The following is a 22142-nucleotide window of genomic DNA, read 5'->3' on the forward strand; positions in this document are numbered from 1 at the left end:
TATTACATCATGAGAAGACAGTCACGATTGCACTAAAAATTCCCACACATAAGGAATATTTTTGCGTAAGGAATATTTTACAATTTGTCAATGGTATGGGCTTTCTATGTCCTCCTGTCCAAGACGGGTGGCGGACTTTCTCATTTCTATCTTTGACCTGTGTCTCCTATATTGCCCGGTGAATGACATTTGAATGAATCAATTGCTTAGTTTGGGTTAGTCCAACACACGTATGAAAGGTTGAAGAGTCAAAATAATACTAAAATGGGGATTTTGATCAAAGGAGCATCTCAAATCAAGTTTATTTGTACAACTCTTAATCGCAAATGAGTTTCAAAGGGTTTACAAGCCCACAATTGACAAAGATTGGCAACATCACCTGATCTAACTCTCACAAGGAAAAATTCACAAGTAGAATTTTATGAGTTTTCTTCATAATAGTCCTTCTCCAGTTGTAGGTCATAATAACTTTCTGCATCAAGTGGGTTAGACAGGGGCTTCACGCCATAATCTGCAACAAAGAAAAATTACATTTCTGTTTATTGGTGAAAGTGGCAAACACAAAGGGACATTTGCAGGAGCTTTGGCAGATGATAAGCGTAAGCAATCTTATTGAACTGAGAAGCATCAGAGGCTGCCTTACCATCAGTATGTCCAACATACGGTTCATTTTTGCTGGAGTAATGGAACTCAATTTTCTCTACACCGCTGTCAGGTCTTGGGTGAAGAAATGAGAAGAAAAAAATAGTTGCTGTTTTGACCAAACAAAATCATATTCTCACAACTTGGCAACAACTTACCACTTTGGTACATTAAGACATTTTTTTAAGTTGTGTTTTGTCCGAGTTGCATTGCATAATGTTTCTTAATATTGTAGCTTCCACAATGCAACGACCTGCCATTTAAAACACTGGCAGAATTTTAAGCTGTTGCTTACACTCCATTGGTCTTGTTCAGGCACAGCACATAATATTATTATTATTATTAAAAAAACATTAAACAATGAAGTTACGGTTTATATTACCTTCCTTCAGTAGCTGACATACTTTGACTGACCAAAAGGGTGAGGATTAGGAGATATAACATTCTTATACAGCGTGCTTAAATTGCATATACTGCCCCAAATTCACAAACTCACATATCTCTGGCCTTGGCATGGCACCAAGCACCAACTATCAATACATCACAGAGCTCTGAAGTCAGCAATAGTGGTGATGTGGAATGATGCAACTTCAAAGCTCAACAGTGATGAAAACAACACAAAAACAAGTAATGACACTTGCAAAGTAGTCCGTGTACGTTTTATTTAACAGTGTAACCGTATTGGTCCCTCAAAATAACTCAAAACAGCCGATATTAGCTAAAACCTCTGTTAACAAAAGTGAGTACACCCCTAAGTGAAAATTTCCAAGACGTCAATATTTTGTGTGGCCAGTCCCAGATCACAGCACTCCCGCCACAATGCTTGACTGTCGGCAAGACACGCTCGTCTTTGTAATTCTCACCTGGTTGCCGCCACATGCTTGACACCATCTGAACCTGTCTCATCAGACCACAGGGCATGTTCCAGTAAGCCATGTCCTTAGTCTTCTTGTTTTATTTTTCAGGGGTGTCCTTGCTTATTAAAACTTAATTATTTGGAGGGCGACTTTTTACTTCTACTCATGTCATTTATTCTCAAGTAACAGTATTCTGACTTGAGTACATTTATTGACTGCTCTAAACATTTCTAGTAATATGGCATGACTCCTTCTTGTGACTGATTCCAAAACTGCATTTCTGGATAGACGGTATGTCATTATTTTTGTTTCTGCCATTTAAAAAAAAAACTAAAATTGACTTTTACTCAAGGTGTTCTTGTGATATAAAATAAAACACCATATGAGGAACCCTTCTAAAGATTACAGTAATAGAAGACAGATGTTATGAATGTTTATGTGTAATGATATTGTCTTCTAAACACACCCTCTGGCTATCCAAGTGAGGTCATCTTACCTCCCCTAAATCAAACATTGCTGAACTTTGTCACTTCAAACGTGCTGCTTTGTAACTGGAGATTCCAGACTTGGGCTATGATCATCTCTGTTCTTCATGAGGGTCAAAATGGTCAGGCAAACAGATTTACATCAGTTCTTTTGTTATTAAGTTTTCCTTAATGTGGCAAAATATAATACAGTAATTGGAACCTTGTATGGCTTACGCGATGAGTCATTTGCCTGTCAACAACATTGCCTGATGTCATAAGGAGCATCAATGTGAAAATGTGCTAAAAATGAAGAAATAATTTATATAAAATAGTGGTAAGCAACGAGGTTTTCTGTGATTTTAGTAAGAAAATGACAAATCAATTTCAGAGCTGAACCATGAATTTACTCATTAGCATTTTTATTAATCTCCTAAACTATGAGGTAATTTTAACAATTGTTTGGCAAGTGTGATAGACCCAAGTAACTGTAAATGCTTTCCATGAGGGCAGATGGCAACATTTGGCTCACACACGTGTCTGTAACAATCTGTGATATACTTTGTTTACTCAATATACTGTAGTACTTGCTTGGGTCAATCCAATGCAACCCTTGCCACCACCCAGCACGAAGCACCCGCCCCGGCACCACCTCTGTCATTCAGCTGACCCTGATTCATACTGAACCTGTCTGTTTGAGAACAATGATGCATTATTCATAGTCTGACTCCATCTGGCTCACCCTTCAACACTGCACCAACTCGCCTACCTGCCAAAGCGAAAGTGAATCTCATCAATATACTGGAGGTAATGGCATGTCTGGCAAAAATAAATAAACTAACAAATAATATCGGGAGCATTCCACAAGTTAGAAAACTTAATGGTATAGTTGTATTGAAATTGCGTTTATCATCTATATGACCTGTTTTGCATATAACGATTGTTTCAGTTGTTTCTCTGTAGATGGTTAAATAAAAAGCAGGTAACTGTTGTTTAAAATATCCATGATGGGATATTACAGTATCTTCTCCATCCACAAAAGTACCTACTGGAAGCAGTGGGCACCATTTCTGGGTGATCCGAGAGGCTTGTGGAAAGAGCTGAAGCCAACATAAAATGTAAAATCAAACGTACCATTAAAGCATTCTTTTCTTGTAACTTCTGAAAGTAAAGAAAATTGACAGTATTATTATTATTTTTTTAACAACCAACCCCGTGGAAGTGTGAAGACGCAATCAAATGTTGTTCTGCCTTGAACCACATGGGGGCGTCAGTGTTTAATCAACGATCATAAAAAGCACCGCAATGCACAGTGGGTGATTTTAATCACACCGCTATAACAAGAACGAAGTACATATTAAACCATGAAGTTATTTTAAATACAAAATAAAGCCTTCAAATACTGTACTGACACTACACTATATAAGACTACTGTATTCTTTTAAGGATCTAAAATATGTGTGAAAAGAAATACCATAGTCAGCTAGAAACTAAAAGTTTGTATCACGGGTTAAAATGTCTTCACTTGTACCCAGTTTGCAGTTTTTCCTCTGAAATCTATAATTAAAATGTCAAGCCCCTTAAAATAGTGTTAATTTCTTCTAGGCTGGGACGTGTTGACTTTATATCACTTTCTGCTTAATCCGGGATGGCTATGTTGAAACCCAGCTATGAAAATATGGAGGTGAACTAAAATCACTCACACTGATGAAACGTCATGTTCACTATAAACTTGATGTGTGAATGCGTGCACGCGTCTGTGTTATATCCACTCATGTGTTTGTTTGTTTATTTGTTTGTTTCTTTGTTTTCCCCTGCAAAATTTCCTTCTTAAAAACGAAGCAGGAATAATCGTTATAAAGGGGTCAGGGAATGGACCACGGGTCAACTTGTTGGAATAGAATTGCAGTGAGACATAATGTTTCATATAATCCTGTGTTCTGAATGAACAACAAAATATTTACAGTAATTCAATGCTAATTTCACAAACACACTTTCACAAAGAGACACGTAAAAATCACTTTGGTATAGAAGGCACCAGTCGGGTCCAGTGCATTTCCATCTCAGTTTTTTTGCAGATTCAGTCTCCTAATTGAGATTCAGTCACCGTCTGTAGTACACGTTTCAATGTCAGCATCTCATTGGACTTCAGCCACTGTTCTACTTTACTCTGGAGCGGACAGCATCATCTTGAATTTTCTGGAAACAACAATGTCATCATTACTAATGTCAGGGTCGCTGGAGCTTGTGGAACTTTTAAGCGTCTGGCCTTCCGTTGTAACCGTCGAACTCACATTTGATGGCAGCCCCGACTGCATAGCTTGCTGGGACTTGTGTCTGTCAGACCGAGATCAAGTTCTTCCATCAAAGGCTTGGGGGAATCTTAGGTAAACAGGAGCATTGTATCTAACCAGAATCTCGTTCATACATGCTGTACAATATTTCTTTTGTTTTTGTAGCTATACTCTGTGACTAGTTGCGATTTCACATCACCGTCTCTGCTGTATGTTGCAGGTGGAAATTCCCTCATTACTGTGTACTCTTCTGTTCTTGGGTCCGTATTGTGACATTGGTAGTAAAACCCATCTTCCTTGTATGTAGACTATCCATTCCATCCATTTTTTTTGACCGCTTATTCCTCACAAGGTTCGTGGGGGGCGCTGGAGCCCATCTCAGCTGGCTTTGGGAAGTAGGCGGGGGACACCCTGGACTGGTTGCCAGCCAATCGCAGGGAACACAGAGACGAACAACCATCCACACTCCCAATCGTACGTATGTATGTCACATTACGCGTCAAGACGAGCAAAAATTCTAACATGCTAGACTTTCGTCGTGATGGTCGTGAACCGTCCCGGACAACAGGTGACCAATCGTTGAACGTGTCACACTACACGGGCGACGCTACGTCAAGACAACCCAAAATTCTTTACGACATGCCCCGTTTGTCCGCGACACGTCGGTTGGGCTAAAATCGGGCTGTTTTCGTGTAGTCTGACATCGGCATTAGCCACATTAGAGAGTAGAAGGGAAAAGTCACGATCAAGTTATGTCAATAAGAGTAGTTTTATACAGCGTAGGAAGAGCACATTTCGGTGAGTAACTTTAACATGGTTCTCTGTTAACATTCCTGAAGCGTTTTTGTATGAATAGGCCTTCTGAGTGATAAAAGTGCCGCGAGAAGCGAGCTAATTAGCATTAGCGTACTGGAGTAGATCATGACGATTCTTTGCTCATCTATAAATTGAATCAGAAATCAATGTTCATTGTCCAAATCGATTCATGAGACAGTCAAAGATTCCCACCCCAGTAGAGTCTAATGCTTCATCCTCAGGGTTTAGTTGCTCTGGCACGGATTAATCATTCAACCAATGTTAGGTCTGCTCCCACTAATATTCAATATGGATGAATCAGATCACCGTGTCAGATCAGTATTTGTCCCTCTTACTGTCCTTAAGTCATAATGAAGCACCACTGTATATGTCCAGGGATGTGGTCTTCTCTTTGACATATCCACACAAGGCCTTTTCTGACTCATTAACCTCAATCGGAATCACGTGACGTGAATGACGCTAAATTGTATATAGGAGTTTAGAAACAAAGATGAAAGAGGCGATTGTTGTAGGGAAATTCAGAGAAAAGAAGACGCAAAATCAGGTAACACTGAAGGGCATCTGGCACATCCTTTTACAGCCACATTCCTGCCTGACGCGCACACACAAAGCGTCATTGTGTTCAGCTTGATCTGAGTCATATCACAGACTTCACAGTATCACACATATACACATCTGGCCTTGAGCCACATCTTCCATTGTGTAGCATTATGGGCCGACAGTCTTAATAGCGCCTGTGATTCGACGTACAAATATGAGGTATGAACTTCAGAGGGTGAGAGGAGAAGAAGAGACTTTAAGATTATGCGACCTGTGGTCAAATGGGACAAATGATGTGACAAAACCACTCATTTCAGGACATGTCGGTAAAACTGTTCACTGTTCTCGAATCAAATCTCATTTAATAAAAATGATCGAGGAACAACCCAATGAGTTCTGAAGTCAGTCCAATGATTGGTTGTGCAACAAACACAGCATTTTTTTTTTTTTTTTTTTTTTTTTTTTTTTAAAGTATGTGCACCCCTGTTCAAATTCCAGGTTTTAGATTATGTAAAAATGTCACCATGGTAAATTATTTAAAATCATAGCTTTCAATAATTGTATAACTCTTATAAAATATGTATTTGCTTGGTAATTGTTTTTGGAAAAAGACAACGTAGTAGAGGATGTGGCTGTATTAATAATTCATCTTTCACATTCAACTTCACCTTCAAACTTAGTTACTTCTCACCAAGTTTCTATGTTTTACTCAAATAAAGGTCTGCTTTTATCAGCAAATATAAATAATATTAATTTCTTTCTGAATAAGGTGTCAAGCGACGTGGTCAAATGTGACTGAAGTGAATCATTGCAGTGAGCCCATCGAGTTTTCAGGTTTCATTTGCAATAAACTACATACTGTATGTAACACAATATACCTCAAATCAGGATCAGTATTCAGCACTATTTAAAAGGCACATGTCAAATCTAGCAAAACCTCAACCCACGAAATTGAGGTATAGTTAACGTTGGTGTTATGAATCAGTCCAGCCCAAGCTAAACAGTATATACTGGTTAATACTAGGCTGTGTATGATGTACATCGTCCATGTACAGTGTTTAGCGAATTGTTCGTTGAAAACGAATCAGAATTTTCCCATTCGAGTCAGAAAATGTCGTAGCAAAACTTGTGAGAGGGGCATGCCGCATGCCTCGTCCGTCTCTTACGTGGGAAGTGCTCATGTGTGACGATAACGTAAACGCTACATTAGAGCAGACAGCCAGAAATAGTTATGGAAACATTTGGGCGGCTAACACTTCTGTTAGCCGACTACGACTAACGTCTTGCTGTTGGCCGGTTAACATAAACCTTGCAACGGGAATATTTGGTCGGCTAACGCCGCCCTAGCAAACAAACGAATGGGAGTACACTTTACGTATCGCAACAAGATTTCGACTGACTGTGTTAACCGGAACAACAAACAATTGATCGGAATCAGAAATATTTGTTGTTTACGTTCGCTTTGAGGTCGGAACTGGGAGAATGCAAGTGGGATATTTCCGACTTCTCAGCGTCCTTGAATGCAACACAAGTACAAGGTAAAATGGACACCCTTTGAGATGGCTAAAAACAGGTGGATTTTTCTGATTCATTAGTATTAGACAAACATAATATTAATCAGAATACCGTGTTTAGACAAGTTTGAGAGCAAATTATTGTAAAGAACATTTCTTACTCAACTATGCTAGGTTTTCCAAAATTGCTGTTGAATGAATCGTTTTATGTATAATTTCGTATTTATTGATTGTGTTTGGGTGCAACTTATTTCATATGCAAGTATAAAAGCAGATTCTGACTGAGTGAGTGTCAAAGCTTCTTTTATACTCAGAATGCGTGCGCAAACCATTTTTGTGACCAAATGTCTCTAAGGGAAGAAGTAATGCGTGTCCACTTTGGGACAAGAAGGAAAATTCCCCAAATTCTCCATATGTATGGCGCGAGGTAATTAATCTCCAGCCCGTCCTCTGACATATGAGTGACATGCAGTGTGCATGTGTGTACATAAAGGAGGTGTTTGATTGCTCCCCCCTCAGGCCTGCTCCATCAAGCCCTCTTCTTCTTTTGATGTTTTCTTTTTCTTTCGCCCTTTTTTGTCCGTTTTCAGTTGTCACTGCCACATTCTGTGCTCGGTGTCCCATTAATCTTTTGTATTATGGGTTCCTTTATGCTGTAAAATGGATCATACAGTGAACGTCAAGTTGGACCTTTGAGAAAGTTGAGATACGGGACCAAAGTGCAGCACATATAGACATTCTTTTGATGTGCGTTGTCAGATATGGGATATTTTCTTTCGGCAGTATTGTACAACACGTATCGTTAAGTCGTGTGTTTTTGGTTTTTTTTCTCTCTCTCTTTTCAGTGCTTGGTGAGTCGTTCCTTGGTGACACACCTGTTGTTGATTAGTACCATTTTATGGGGTGTGGCAATTTTCTAACGTCGTACTATTTCGTTGCTTACCTTCATGTACTCACTCAGTTTAGTTTGACTTGTCTCCATTTCTACCATATATTTGCTCACTAGCAACTGTCCACTGTGCTTACTGTGTTATCTGTTTCCTGTGTCTCCCGCCAACAGTAGGTACATTTGAGTTTTTTCTTCAGGTATTTTTGGCTTAGATTTTTTTTGTGTTTTTGTTACAACGCAGCGTCCATCTCTATTAGCTACTATTGTTGTCTAGTTTAATTTGTTTGTTTCATGTTTCGCTGTGTGCGTCCTTAGTTTGTATTCATGTTTCTCATGCTCCTTCATTTATAAACTTTTATATATATATATATATATATATATATATATATATATATATATATATATATATATATATATATATATATATATATATATATATATATATATATATATATATATATATGTCCTATTTGGCAGTCTGCATTGGGATCCAGTTTCACGGCCTAGCCGTTTCTGACAATAACAAAGAGAGAGGTTTCGTGTAGATTGTCAGCTGTGTGCATCTTTCCATCTGTGTCGAGTCTATAATTTAGTTTTCATCAAAATGTTTGGATAATTTCAAGTCATTTATGATTTTTCCTGTTTTAACTCCTATAATCATGGTTGTTGAAATTCTGCTCTAATAATTACATGGCAATTATGCTAATACGAGAACATACAATTATGATGCATGATTGGTTTCTGCAAATAAGATTTCAGTAAACAGAGATTGTGCGTACGTTTTCGGGATGGGAGAAAAGTGAGCCACATTAATGACAACCCCGCTTATGTAAAATGCTACAGAGTATTTATAGTCAGCTGGCTTTCGGAGAGCCTGCATATAGGTTTCACAAACCCCCTTTCACAACGTGCATCTTTTTTTTTTTTTTTTTTTTCGGAATTCTTAGAATCGTAGGTTTTATATCAATTAAAAAAAAAAAAAAACTTTACCATACATAACCATGAACTAAGCACAATGTTAATAATGCAAACTCTTGTCTGGGGCTGAAATGTTCATTTCTTTTATTTATTTAATTATTTATTTATTTATTTATTCTTTTATTTTATTTTTTGGCAAATCATAGTATTTTCGATGAGAGCTCTCATTTATTTTCCCCAAAACTTTGTTGAGCCAAGGCAAAAAATTTACTACTACTACTACTACTACTACTACTACTACTACTAATAATAATAATAATAATTACAATGAAAATGAAAACATTTGGGCCAAATGTTTTTTTTTTTGTGTGTGTGTTTTTGACCATGCGCAGAATTTAAAATCTGGCGAAAATCCCCCCACAGCAACCATTCGGATTTGAAGCAGTGACCCACGTTGACAATATTGATGAGGGAAAAAAATTAGTAAACTGCAGTTTGGTAGCATCTTTTGTTTTTAACCATCTAGCTGTCCTTAACTGTACGTAATTTTCAGCCCTCGAATTCGACTCACAGAGATGACAACGACCTCCGGTCATGGTGAGATAAGGCAGGCAGCTACACTAGCTGGAGGAGACGAGCTGCCGCTCAGGTATAGATTCCTCACAGATAAAATAAGAAAGTCACCATAAAATGTTGTTAAATAAGCAGCGGTAGAAGATTTTGCCTTGTGTGAAACTTGTGTCGGTACAGCATGTGAGACCCTCCCCAATCCATACAAGCGAGGAAGCATCTTGTTCAGCTTGTCTATTTGTTTGCAACTGTGTGTGATGCTGCATGCAGATCATGCTAAATCATGTGCCTATTTGACTTGTGAATGACTCTAAACAGCAAAAGTTAGTAAAGCTTCACACGTATACTGTATACAGTACACTACATTAACACTAAGGCATCTGCTTCTATATACATTACACACAACATGTACGGAAAGAGTGACATGATCCGCGGGGCTCTGTTTAGTCTTGCTTTTGAAAGGTTTTGATCCTTGACCTGTTCCAGTTGGTATGTTATCTAGTAAGTAAATGAACCCTTCCAAATGCTTTTGGCCTGCACAGCACATGGACGTCCATCCTGCCCTTAAGTGTAGTATCACAACACGTTTGACAGCTGAACATTTGGATGCTTCATTGTGGCGTTTTCATGTGCAAGAATGGGGAAGTCGACTGTTAATTAAATACAAAGTTTGAGTTTTCAACATTGCACTAATAGCAAATCAGCCCTGTTTGAGCTGTAGCCAGTTGCTATAGATAAAAAGCTTCCTAATTAGAGCGTGCATGCTGTGGGTGCACATTTCTGCAAAACACGCATGGAAATTACTACATAGAAATGTGTAATTTTGTGGCTTTTGTATTTCTACTGCTCAGTTTTATTTATTTCTCTCACTCAGGTGCTCTTCCAGTGTTTCACAACAGCATGTATGAAATTGTTGTAAATGTATTAGTCTCAGAATTAGAAAGCAGAATCACTTAAATTAATAACAGTACAATAATCAGAAAACATTTTTTTTCCTTCCAGCTGTTGCCTGATATTTTGAGAGTACTTTAGACTGGTAACATATTTACTGTAAGAGATGATGCCCTGCTGGTGTTGCCAAGACAACTCCTCGTCCACATTTTACAACATTTTAGTGGAAAGCTTTTCTGACCTTTTATGACTTCTGAATCTTAAAGCTGCACTTTGTAACAATTTGCCCAAAAACATCTTTACAATTGTGTTTTTATTTGACTATTTATGACTGAAACGTTTTTTTTTTTTTTTTAATTAGTAGGTTAACACCTTAACTGTTCGTAATGGGAAGCCTCTGGCCAATAGTTGTCAGACTGGATTCGGGATCGAATTTCCCGCCCTGTGTCTGCGGATGTGACGTCATAGGCACGTTGTGTATGTGAAGAAGGGGAAATGTAGTTTCATTTTTTGGCCACAGGTGGCAGTAGTGATTCTAAATTCAATTTTCTGCATTCAGTAGCTTCAAATACTGTATATGTTCAACAAATACAGAACAACTGATCTGAATTTTGGGCACAGTATGTCCCTTATGTTATGTAGGTTAAAAAAAAACAATGTGTCGACATATACAAATTTAAAAATCATGGTCTTAAATCTTTGTCAAGATGTGCAGTCTTCGTATGTCAAAAAAAAAAAAAAAAAAAAAAAAGGAGACAGACAAAACACCAACGCTGTCTTTTTATAGCGTTTAGTGTGTCACTTGACGCAACACGTGTTGCACTGCAGTGTCTGCAAGATGTGGATGGGTAGCTTTGTCCATGCAGGAAAGCAACACTTTCTGATGTTCAAACAAATCAGACAAAAAAAAAAAAAGCCCCCTGGGTCTCCAGGACGAACACAAAGACGTTGGAAAGACAACTTCTCTTTCCCTCCTTCTCAGTCTGTGTAACCAAATATGACCAGAGATGACTATTCTATTCTTTCTAACACGCAAATGCTAGAAAGTTTTAATAGTGGTTAAAATACATACATAATATACCAGTGACCTTTTTGCTTATTATGATTATGCAAGTGACACTAATGTTGAGGTCTTCTAACTAATGCAGTTAAAAAAAAAAAAAAAAACGTCCTATAATCAGTGTATTAGTCTTAAATGTACAGATTACTACAGCACATTCCTTTCTGAGGGAATCCACTTTTTGCCTTACATAAACCCTGACTCTGAGTGAGATCAGTTCAGTTCTTCCATCGGCTGCCCTCCACAGGAAGCCTGCCATCACTTCACCCTGCGAGAGTGCCGAGGACTTGTTTTGCACACATAAAGTCTCTGAGGTACTCACACTCTCTCATCTGTTTGTGTCAAAGGCAAAACTAGGGCTGCCAGTCTAAAACGGTGTGTAAACTCCACTGTTGACATTATGTCAGAGGCCCATTTGAGACATAACCTCTGAGTCGTTGTTGGCCACCTCCTGTTTCCTGTTTCCAAAAATATGTGCCGTGGTGGGCTGCGAGGTTCCCCTGTGCTGACAAATGCGTTCCTCCACCAATCTGCTCTGAGCTGTAAGGTGAGGGCAATAGAGATGGCGGATGTGACTTTAGCTTGTGATGTTGATTATGATGGTGTTTGTGACCTGAGGTACCGGTACTTGAAATTATTTACAACAAAAATAATGTTTTAACGTGAGGTGGTCGTGCTACAGCAGAATCACTGCTGATAAGGACCAGACACTATTTTGAGGACCCCTTAAAGTGGAAAACATGGAAGTCAGATAGGTGGAAAGATGCTAGTGTCATGTCTGTGGTCACGCCAGGGTTAAGTTTGAGTTCATGACCTGTTTAGTTTGGGTTCATGACAGTGAGGTCAAGTGTCTGTTTTGAACTGATCATCTGGTTTCAACTGGAAAAACGCAACTGGTTTTATGCTATGTGATGTCATGAGTTTTGTGATGTCAATCTTTAATCCTTTACTAGTCACAACCAATCAGATCGATTCACTGTTTGTAGTAGTGTTATGAGACGTGTGTGTCTTTGTCGGATTATTACTTCTGTTACCACTGTTCCTCTGTGCAACTTTCGTTGTTTCTCGTCTAGTCAAGTTATGTGAATAAATAGTTAAAATCTTATTTGTGTTTGTGCTTTGGGATCCAACCTCCAGCTCATAACAGCTAGATTGCTTCCCAAGCACGGCAGAGGTGCCCATAAGAAAGACACAGACCACTAAACAGCCCCCATTCTCGGTAATTTCTCCATTAATGAATGTGCATCACAATCTAATCTACCGTTCTATGTATTCAAAATGACTCATTGCTCTTTACTAGAACAATTCTACAGTAGCTAATGGTGTTAAATTAAGCCTATTACGATTATATTGGTAACATGCTAATGTGAATTAATTCTTAGATTCTTGACCTTCCTTTCTGTTTTAGGACGAAAACAAACACTATATTGATGACTCCATAACTTGATTGTACATTGATTTTATATAGCTGCTGTACATCTTATTAAAAAGAACAATATCAATTTCAGACTTCACTCCACTTTCTGCAGTGTATGTTTAATCTTGCTAAATACTGAATTGGGTCATTCCATGCCAAATAGCCAAGTGGGATTAATCAAGGAGATTTGGATTTTAATGAAATTTGGTGTATTTGTTGCTAGTAATAGCACAACACTAATTGTCAAATTTTAGGTCAATTGGAGCAGGGATTTTGGAGTTACAGCCCACCGAATTTTGAAGCCATATATCTAAGGAACTGCTGGGGATTCAACAAGGATTCTGAATCTACAATCATTTAGAAGATTGGTATGTATTTTAGTAACCTTTGACCTTTTGTTTTAAATGACCTTGACCTTGACCTTTTGGATCATGTGATCCTAGCAAACTTTTCATGAAATGTAATCGCTCGCGTTTTCTAAACCATAAAAAGGTTTCAGAGATACAAAATAAGAAGTCAAAGTATCCACACCCTCACATATTGATTGCAGGTTGATTCTTATTATTGTATTTTCTTATTTAATTATTACGATTAAATAGTGTGGCAACTGAGTGAAAAAGGCTCACAGTTTGTGAAATCCATTGATAGCTTATCATACAATAACAGTCATGAGCTTCCGATGGTTCCTCAATAAAACAATAAACTTCACTGTACAACTTTAACACGCCAATTGGGCTCAAATTGAACTTCATCATGATTCATGACCAACTGAAGTAAGTACATGACTTCTTGCAAAAGGCAAAATAATATTTGGATGTAATGAATGATGACGTATGGCTTTGCGTATTTGTGCACCTTAATGATGGTAGTCGTTAAGTGCAAATTGCACCATCCAGCATATATCTGTGAAGGTACTCCCCCCCCCCGCCCGAAGCGCTATTTGTCCCTAATAGCTTATTCCCACATTGCTGTCCTTCCCATAATGCACGTCGCCTTTAGTCCCCGTCGCACTCATCCGTCTGCAGCCGTCCAGTTCTTCATTGTGATGTTGCAGCAGATGGAAGCCCTTTCAGGGCCATCAGCTGGGGCTTTATCCTCCACTCATCCCCGGCCCAAGAAGACATTAGTCATGCCTCTCGGCAACACGAACACAAGAGGGCTAATTGGAAACAGATCACACACATTGGCACTTGTGATGAAATTTACACGCACAATCACACACACGCAGGCCAGCGAGACCACATGCAGGCCATTCCACCTATACACACAAACACAATATCGCACACTTAATTAATCAGACCCTCACACTCACGTGCTCTCACACAATGTCTTGCGAACACTCGCTCTCTGTCTTTGAGAGGCCCCGCCATACCCCAAAGGAATTACCTCAGGGTGACGAGGAAGGGGGTCAGTTTATTGTTTCTTATCAAGAGCATGGGAAATGATTGACTCAACAGACGGGTAATGACAGTGAGAGAGAAAGAGCGAGAAGGTCTTTTGCTCATGTTAAAAACATTGTGTGAAGTTGGTCTTGCATGAATGAATTATGGCAACGAGCAGACTACACACACAACATGCTTACGATTGGATTACTTTACCTTGTACCCCTTTAACCACACAATTCAGTTTATTAGCTCAGCGTGGCAATAAAACTTACCTATGATTATCCCCCCCCACCCCCTCCATTAACATTATTCATTATGTTTGTAATTTTCTCGACATACACTTATTAAATTGCCCAATATTTTATTGTAACACTTTAACACTTTTCCAGCCAGACTTCTGTAAAAAGTGTACTAGATCACACTTATTTCCGTTGCCTCACGATTCCGTCAATCTTAGGTTAGCTTAGCAATTAGCATGGCTTCTCCATATTCAGTTAATTACTACTTCTCATTCCTTTGTGACAACAATACTTTTCGCCACCATGGAGACAATGATTTCTGATTCAGGAGTGAGTCTGCATCATGTTTAGCCACACTTGTGTAGCCAGCTGGAGCTTCGTTGCTAGCTAGATGTTGTGGGCTAAGTAGCAACCGTGAATAGGTGACATAAGCACTTGGGGTGGGACGATACGGGTAAACCACGATTCGATACTGTGGCGATATTTGGCTCACGATATTGATAATATCACCATACGCGATATCTACGATTTTTGATATATTGTCAAAAAAAAATTAGCAATATATCATGATATGTGACTGAAAAACCCAATAAATGCCCCTAAAAAGGAAAATGTCTAATTATGCATTTATTCAATGCCAAAACTTTGTACAGTGTACAAAGTTCTGCATAGTGCCTCACTGCCTCTGAGCCCTTTAACTGTAAACATTGTAAAGTGAGACAAATTAAAGTGCATAAACATTTATAACATAACATGTCACAACTGGAAACATTACATCAATATCTACCGTCAGTGTATCGATAATTTATTGCAACAGAGAGCGCATCAATATATTGATATCGATTTTTTTCTCCCACCCCTAATAAGCACCTTTCGTCACGTTATCATGCGTGCGCACAGCCTAGCTCACATGTTGGAAAAAAATAAAAAGCTGTCTGTTTTACTGTTTAATGTGTATTAAGGCGCAAATTACGTACTTATTTTGACTCACAGACCGCGATGCGAAACTGCTTGTTTTGAGCCGTGGCTTGACAACATATAAATTAGCTACTCGCTAATCTGCTACTTAATTTTCATCAAAATGTTGGATTAGTAGCCTATATGCTGATGCTGGCTTTCTTTGTGTTTTAGTGAAATGGAAGGAGAGTGAGACAATCAATAAGTCATCAGATTGTTCCTATCATTGTTTGTTTACTTCTCTGTTGTTGCTGTCCTATGTTGACGCTTGTCTAATCTGCTACTTAAATTTAGCATTTTGGCATGTGAGTGGTTTAGGTGTTCAATGTAAACACAGACATAAAGGTCAGGTGAAATGTGCATGTGCAGTAAATACTGTAAAATGAAATAGGAAACAGACATTTTGACTTGCAGTATATATGTCCAGTTTAAGAAAGGGGTTAGTTTTTCTGGACTACTGAAATAGTTGGTACACCACCATATATTTGATATGAAAAAGCCACGGACTCTGTATTAGTTATTCAGTGCATGAATAAGAAACATGACACCTCAAGTCTGCCAAGGTGACATCCACATAGTCTACCTCCACATTTCGTGCGCCTCCCTCACTTTTGCTGTCAGAAGAGAAAGTCATGGAGCTGCAGAAGTAAGTTTGTGCCAATTAAGTGATGTCCTGGAGCACACCCGACTAACAGCTAATTTGTGTACACTGACATGTGCGGCTCGGTACTGGCGGTAGCGCTGGTGGAGGCGGGTGAAGCTACCTATTCTACGGACGAGTCGAGTCAGCAGCAGAGCCGAGGCAGCCTTGATGGACAGCGGCTGATTAGGGGAAGGCCGGGGCAGCTTGAGTTTGCTCAGATGCCCCAAGGCTTTGTCAAGGTACAAGCACCACCCCCTCCCCCTGACCATGACTTATTTATTCATTCTTGCTGGGTGATGTGTTGACAGCTCGGGGCTCCACGTAGCAGTGATGAACAGGATATTGTTTTTGAGAGCTGTTACAGGAACGAAATGCTCCACGGTTGACTGGTCCAAGCCTTCATGCTGAAGATTGGCCAACAAATGACATTTGTAAGGGTAGAGGTGGAGGCACGGGATGTTCATAGACTAGTCACTTCTGACAGTTCAACTGGAGAGTTTATGGTCTTGTGGCAGAAAAGTGAGTACAAATACTTGTAATTCATTTTGTCCAAAAATACACTGTAGATGAATGTAATGATTCTGAAATACATACACAAAAGCAAGGACTGTTCTTTGTGGCACGGTCTACACGATCAACAATTTGTGGTTATTTTATTTTATCGAATCAATGTCTATGGTGTCAATTGAGTAAATAATTTGTTTTTTGATTCTGATTATCTGCAGGCATTATTAGTGCCCGGTTCTTCAATTCCCGGTTATTTTTACCACTTGTTAACTGCTAACCGCTGGCTAAATTCATACCCCGCCATTAGCTAACTTACTGTTTATAATGTGTTGTTCAAAACATAACAGCATCGTCAAAGTTAACTGTGTGGTTAATGTCACTGGTTAGCACCAATACGTCCCACAATTACTCATTTACTGACTCTATTTCATATTTCTGACCACAGAATAATCCATGAATACATTAATTTATTAATCTGTCTCTTGCACACAGTTACAAATAAAATGAGCTTTGACTTTTTATTTTTTTCGCTCAGGGTAACACAAGTTTGACTTTGTACTTTGGGGCAAATCAATCCTAACTCCCCCTAACGAGCCAATCAGACCTATTCCTGTAGGGCCAGGAAGAAAATGTTACAATGTGGAGAGAAGGACAGAGAAATGAAGTGTCATGATTGCGGCTATTCAATTACTGTCACATTATATTATACACACCCAAAAAGCTGGAAAAAAAGGGCACATATGGCCTTGGGTAAACGCTAACGTAGAAGCAAGGACAACCATTTTCTGGAGTAAAATCTGATAATAAGCAGAAAACATGACATAGCCGCAAATGCAGAACAAAAATTGTATTTATCTATAGACTGTATTGCGATGGCACAGGAGGAGAGAACTGTAAAACACATTTGTCACTGCCAAACTAAAAAGCTGCAGCACACAGTTGATCATACTAAATGAACAAATCAAATTGCTTTGTGCTTGAATCTCATATCTCTTACTTTCCCCTCAAAATTGCACTATATTCTTTATTTAATTTGAACTTCTGGAACCCTTTGATGTGGATGTCCAACTGTTTCAGCTTTTTATTTATTTACGTATTTTTTTGCACAATTTATCTTCGCTAAGAAAAAGCTGAACAGCAAAATTCACAACAGGTGTTTGATCCATGGCTCGAGCAATATATTTCCAAAAACGTCCACTTCGATTTCTGTGACTTTTCAAGTCCGTATATTAAGGAAATGTCCCGTATATGCATATCATGATGAGAGAAGTGATTTTGCCAATTATAGTAGGTGTCTTCGCACATTCAGAAGTTTAGTAAAGATCAAATTGGGTTCATCAGGTTGATCCTGAAATTGTCGTGAGGCTCAATAGGCAGAAAAAAAAAAAAAAAAAAAAAGTATAATCCTGTCATTGTGGGTATCGGGATATTGGCGTGTTTTAATATAGAACTGAACAGCTCATACAATGCTCCCCCACGCTGCTTGTGCTGTAACGTTCCCAGGGTAACAAACACAAAGACACATCAAGGCTTGTTCTTGCCCTTGCGCAAATGCCAATACCCCCAGCCTGAGTGCACACACGCGTATATGTGCGCAGAGGGGATGAGTGACAGAAATGCGCTGACCTTGCCCACACTTGGAGTTACTCCAAATGCGGCTGCTGGAGGTGTTGCAGCAAGGTAGAGGACGGGCACCGCTGATCTGCTCTCCTTTTCATCCCTGCACCCCAAGTGGCGCTCATCACACTTTACACAGTTGCTGTATACTCACGTGAAGTAACAGCTTAAAGGTTATTTTGTTAACAAAAACTAACGGAAAAACAACAATTCCAAAAACTATGTTTTAAAAAAACAAAAATTAACAAACATTTTATGTTTACAAATCTAACTAAAATTAACTATAATTATAGCGAAAATATCATTTGTTTTAGTCTTTGATAATTTACTTAATACATGAGCCTTTGGGGGTAATTTTAAATGTGATTGTAAGTATATTTATTTTGATATTAACTGGAATAAAGACGTTTGCAAGTGATGTCACAGAAGTGACGTCATCCAGCAGCAGCCACTCGTTGCTCCTAGGCGACGAATTTGCCTGCTTGCCTTTTGGCTCCAATGGCTAAGCTCACTTCCTGCTTTTTCGTTTAACTCAGCCGAAATGCAACGCTAGGTAAGAAACGTGTTACTTTTTTCATTTTACCATTGTGTTAATGAAATATTCGCACAAGTAATCCACATAAAAAACTAATACTGAAACTAACTAAAACAAAACTGTCTAAGCATTCTAAAATAATTCAAACAAACAAACAAACAAACAAACAAAAACCTAATGGAACTACCCTGAAAACTACCGTATTTTCCGCACTGTAAGGCACACCTCATTATAAGGCGCACCTTCAATGCATGACATATTTGCAAACGTTTTCCATATATAAGGCGCACCGCACTATAAGGCGCACCGCATTATAAGGCGCACCTTCAATGAATGACATATTTAAAAACTTTTTTTTCATATATAAGGCGCTACAGTAGAGGCTGGGCTTACGTTCTGCATCTATTAGATGGTGCTGCGCTAAAGGGAATGTCAACAAAACAGTCAGATAGGTCAGTCAAACTTTATTAATAGATTACAAACCAGCTTTCTTACAACTCCATAATGAATAAACAGCTGTTTTCTTATTTTCTCTGAGGTAAAGTATTAGTATTAGCTAGCGATCCAAGATGGCGAGATCTTCTGCGCATGCACGTCACCGATCGTGCAGGGTCACCGATAGCGTCTTGACAGCGAGACCTGTTGCGGCTCAATATTGGTCCATATATAAGGCGCACTGATTATAAGGCGCATGGTCAGCTTTTTGAAAAAATCGAAGGCTTTTAGGTGCGCCTTATAGTGCGGAAAATACGGTATTTAAACTAGCTTAATGTAAAAAATAAATAAATAAATAAAATTAAATAAAAAACTTCAATGAAAATTCCCAAACTATAATAAGCCTGCCAACCTACCGTATACAATACAAGTGCACTTGTTGTTACTGTTGCCACTCCATGACTTGACACAAGGATTGTGTTAGTGCTTCCATACCAGCCCCTTAAACAAATTGTCACAGTGTGTGAGAGGAAGTGCCGTTTACTTACTGAGTCCCAATTAAAATTCCTGTCATATGCAATGCTCTCTTTTGTTGAAACGGTGCAACAGAGGAAGGAGAGTCTCGTTATTTACCCGATAATAAAGACACAGAGCTGCCTTTTAAATGATGAAGTCTGAATGTTTAGGACATGTTTTAGTCTTGGAGGGGAAATCAGCCCTGTTTGACATTACTGACAGAAACACATTTCCGTGATTTATATGGACATGGTTCATAGGTTCCACATGTACCATTGAAAGCACAGCGCTCTAATGAACAGTATCTTATAAGTGCTTTCCACTTTACATGCCCTGAATTTCCCTTCAGGGACTAATAAATTTTTATTGTATCTTACCTCCATGTCGAACAGTAAAAACATTACAATCCCTCACCCTCAGCAAAACGCGTCTCACAGAGGCTAGAGAACAACATTATAAAAGTACTTAATTTGTCCTCCACTTGTGTTCACCGGTGTCATGAAGTTTGCAGTGAACTTTTGAGTCTGACTTTGCTCTTTCCTTCTCCTTCTTTGCTGTGTTGCTCTTTGTCAGCATGTCGGAATAATGAGGGCAAGAGAGATGCCGAGTTTGGTCCATCGCAGGGACAGCCTGCTCAGTGGCTCAATGAATATTCAGTCCAGCATATGGTGCTGTGCATTAAGATCTGCATGCACTTAAAGGCACTAATTAAGATGCTTGGTTGGGAGGGGAAAAAAAAGTGGCCGTTGTTCATGTCAAAGACTCTTGAGCATAACTCGTAGATGTTCTTGTTCTGGCTTTACGGCATGATATATTTAAATGTGGAATAACCTTATTTAGCTTATTCATTTATTCTGACATATTTTCACTGCAAACCATTTACTCAATATTCAAAGGGAAAGTAGGCAGAAGCATAAAAGTAAACTAATGTTTGTGATGTCTAAGGACAGCAACCCAAAAGGAAATCAATTACAAACTTGTATTTGGGAGGGAGTTAAAATATAATCTGAGTTTTGAGCATGTTTATAAATGTTACTGTTACATTAAAATTCAGTGAAGTCTGCTTCCATCATTGCCAATCATGAGAGCTATTTGAACCGTTCTTTATAGTAAATATTATTGTGAGTCTACTAGAAGATGACTACTCACCAACGGACGAACTAACAGCTATTAGAAAATGGCAGTTTTTGTTTACATTCAACCTTAGCTGCAGCAGACAATTTAAGTGACGTCATGCATGCTGTGAATGCGAGTTTACAATTTCAATATCTCGGCTCTGTCAAACTGAAGTTCACCCACTAACTACTTCACACAACATGTACAGTAGACAGTGCAACGAGGGAATAAAAAAACTTTAAACCTCCTGTATGCCAATGTGATGGGAGCACAAGGATTATCTTCTCCTCTCTTTCCTCTGGGGAATCCACTACTTTATACACCTTTGGGGGACCAAGTCAAAGTTAAAAACTCTCCACACAGCAAAGTGGCACATTTAGGATTATCACTGATACGCAGCATTTAAAATACATTTCTGCCACAGCAGCAAATCTACCTGCAGTTATTATTATGCACTCCTAAACAATTATTTAGATAGCAGTGTTATCCAAATATTCAGATTCTAAACGTTGGAGATTCATTGTGGTGCAAATACTTTTAGGATTTACTGTATAAGATTGGCTTGCAGAAATCTTGTCACACTGACAGTGTTTACTGTGAAAAACAGAACAGCCTGATAACTGAATGGTTGACTGCAGAGCTAAGCACAATTCAAACATTATGTGATAAAAATACATTTTCAAACAGATTCACAAACATTTTCCTCCATGTCACTGTTACATTTAGCCTACATTATGGATCATTTCATTTCTATTTATTGAAAAGATTTCAGTTTGTTTTTCTCAAGTAAAAGCTCAACCTCTCCAGAGTCCCATCTGGTTCCACCACGCGCTTTTGATGTGGAAATGCTCTTTTCAAACCCATGTTTACTTCATTAGTTGATTACTATGCTCATGGCACCACTTGCCACACATAAGTGACACTGCAGTTGTCTGTTTTTCCGTCAAGCCTTCTAATTAAAAGAGGAAAGATGTTTCACTTGTTTTGCAGTGCAAACCTGGATAAAAGGCTGGGTAGTCAATATACAAATGTTTAAACTCATGTTACAAAACAACAATTTAGTTGAAATTCACACAGTCGTGTCCGCACTCTGGCCTCTCTTTTCATTTAGAGATGCAGCCGCCTCAAACAAGGCGCGAGTGAGCTCTTCAGAAAGACGGCATGAGACACATCGACCCCAATAAATAAGCTGATTTCACCAAGGCGAGAAAAATGCTGGGGGTGAAAAAGAAGTAATTCTTGTTCCTGGGGATCATTGGACAAAGGCATGCCACTTATATGTTTTTAAAACATCTGGGAGCTGTTTCAAATTGTGGTTTA

General features: G+C 38.7%; 1 long non-coding RNA gene across 1 annotated transcript; it reads right to left on the reverse strand.

Annotated features, from left to right (window-relative positions):
- Positions 1 to 271: 271 nt before the first annotated feature.
- On the reverse strand, positions 272 to 1172 carry LOC144017632 (uncharacterized). The gene is made up of 3 exons (XR_013283224.1): positions 1025 to 1172; positions 644 to 717; positions 272 to 511 (listed from the first exon to the last, which is right to left on the reverse strand). It is a non-coding gene; the product is annotated as an uncharacterized LOC144017632 (long non-coding RNA).
- Between the last annotated feature and the right edge of the window lie 20970 nt (positions 1173 to 22142).

This window comes from Festucalex cinctus, chromosome 4 (assembly GCF_051991245.1).
Source record: "Festucalex cinctus isolate MCC-2025b chromosome 4, RoL_Fcin_1.0, whole genome shotgun sequence".
NCBI lineage: Eukaryota > Metazoa > Chordata > Actinopteri > Syngnathiformes > Syngnathidae > Festucalex > Festucalex cinctus.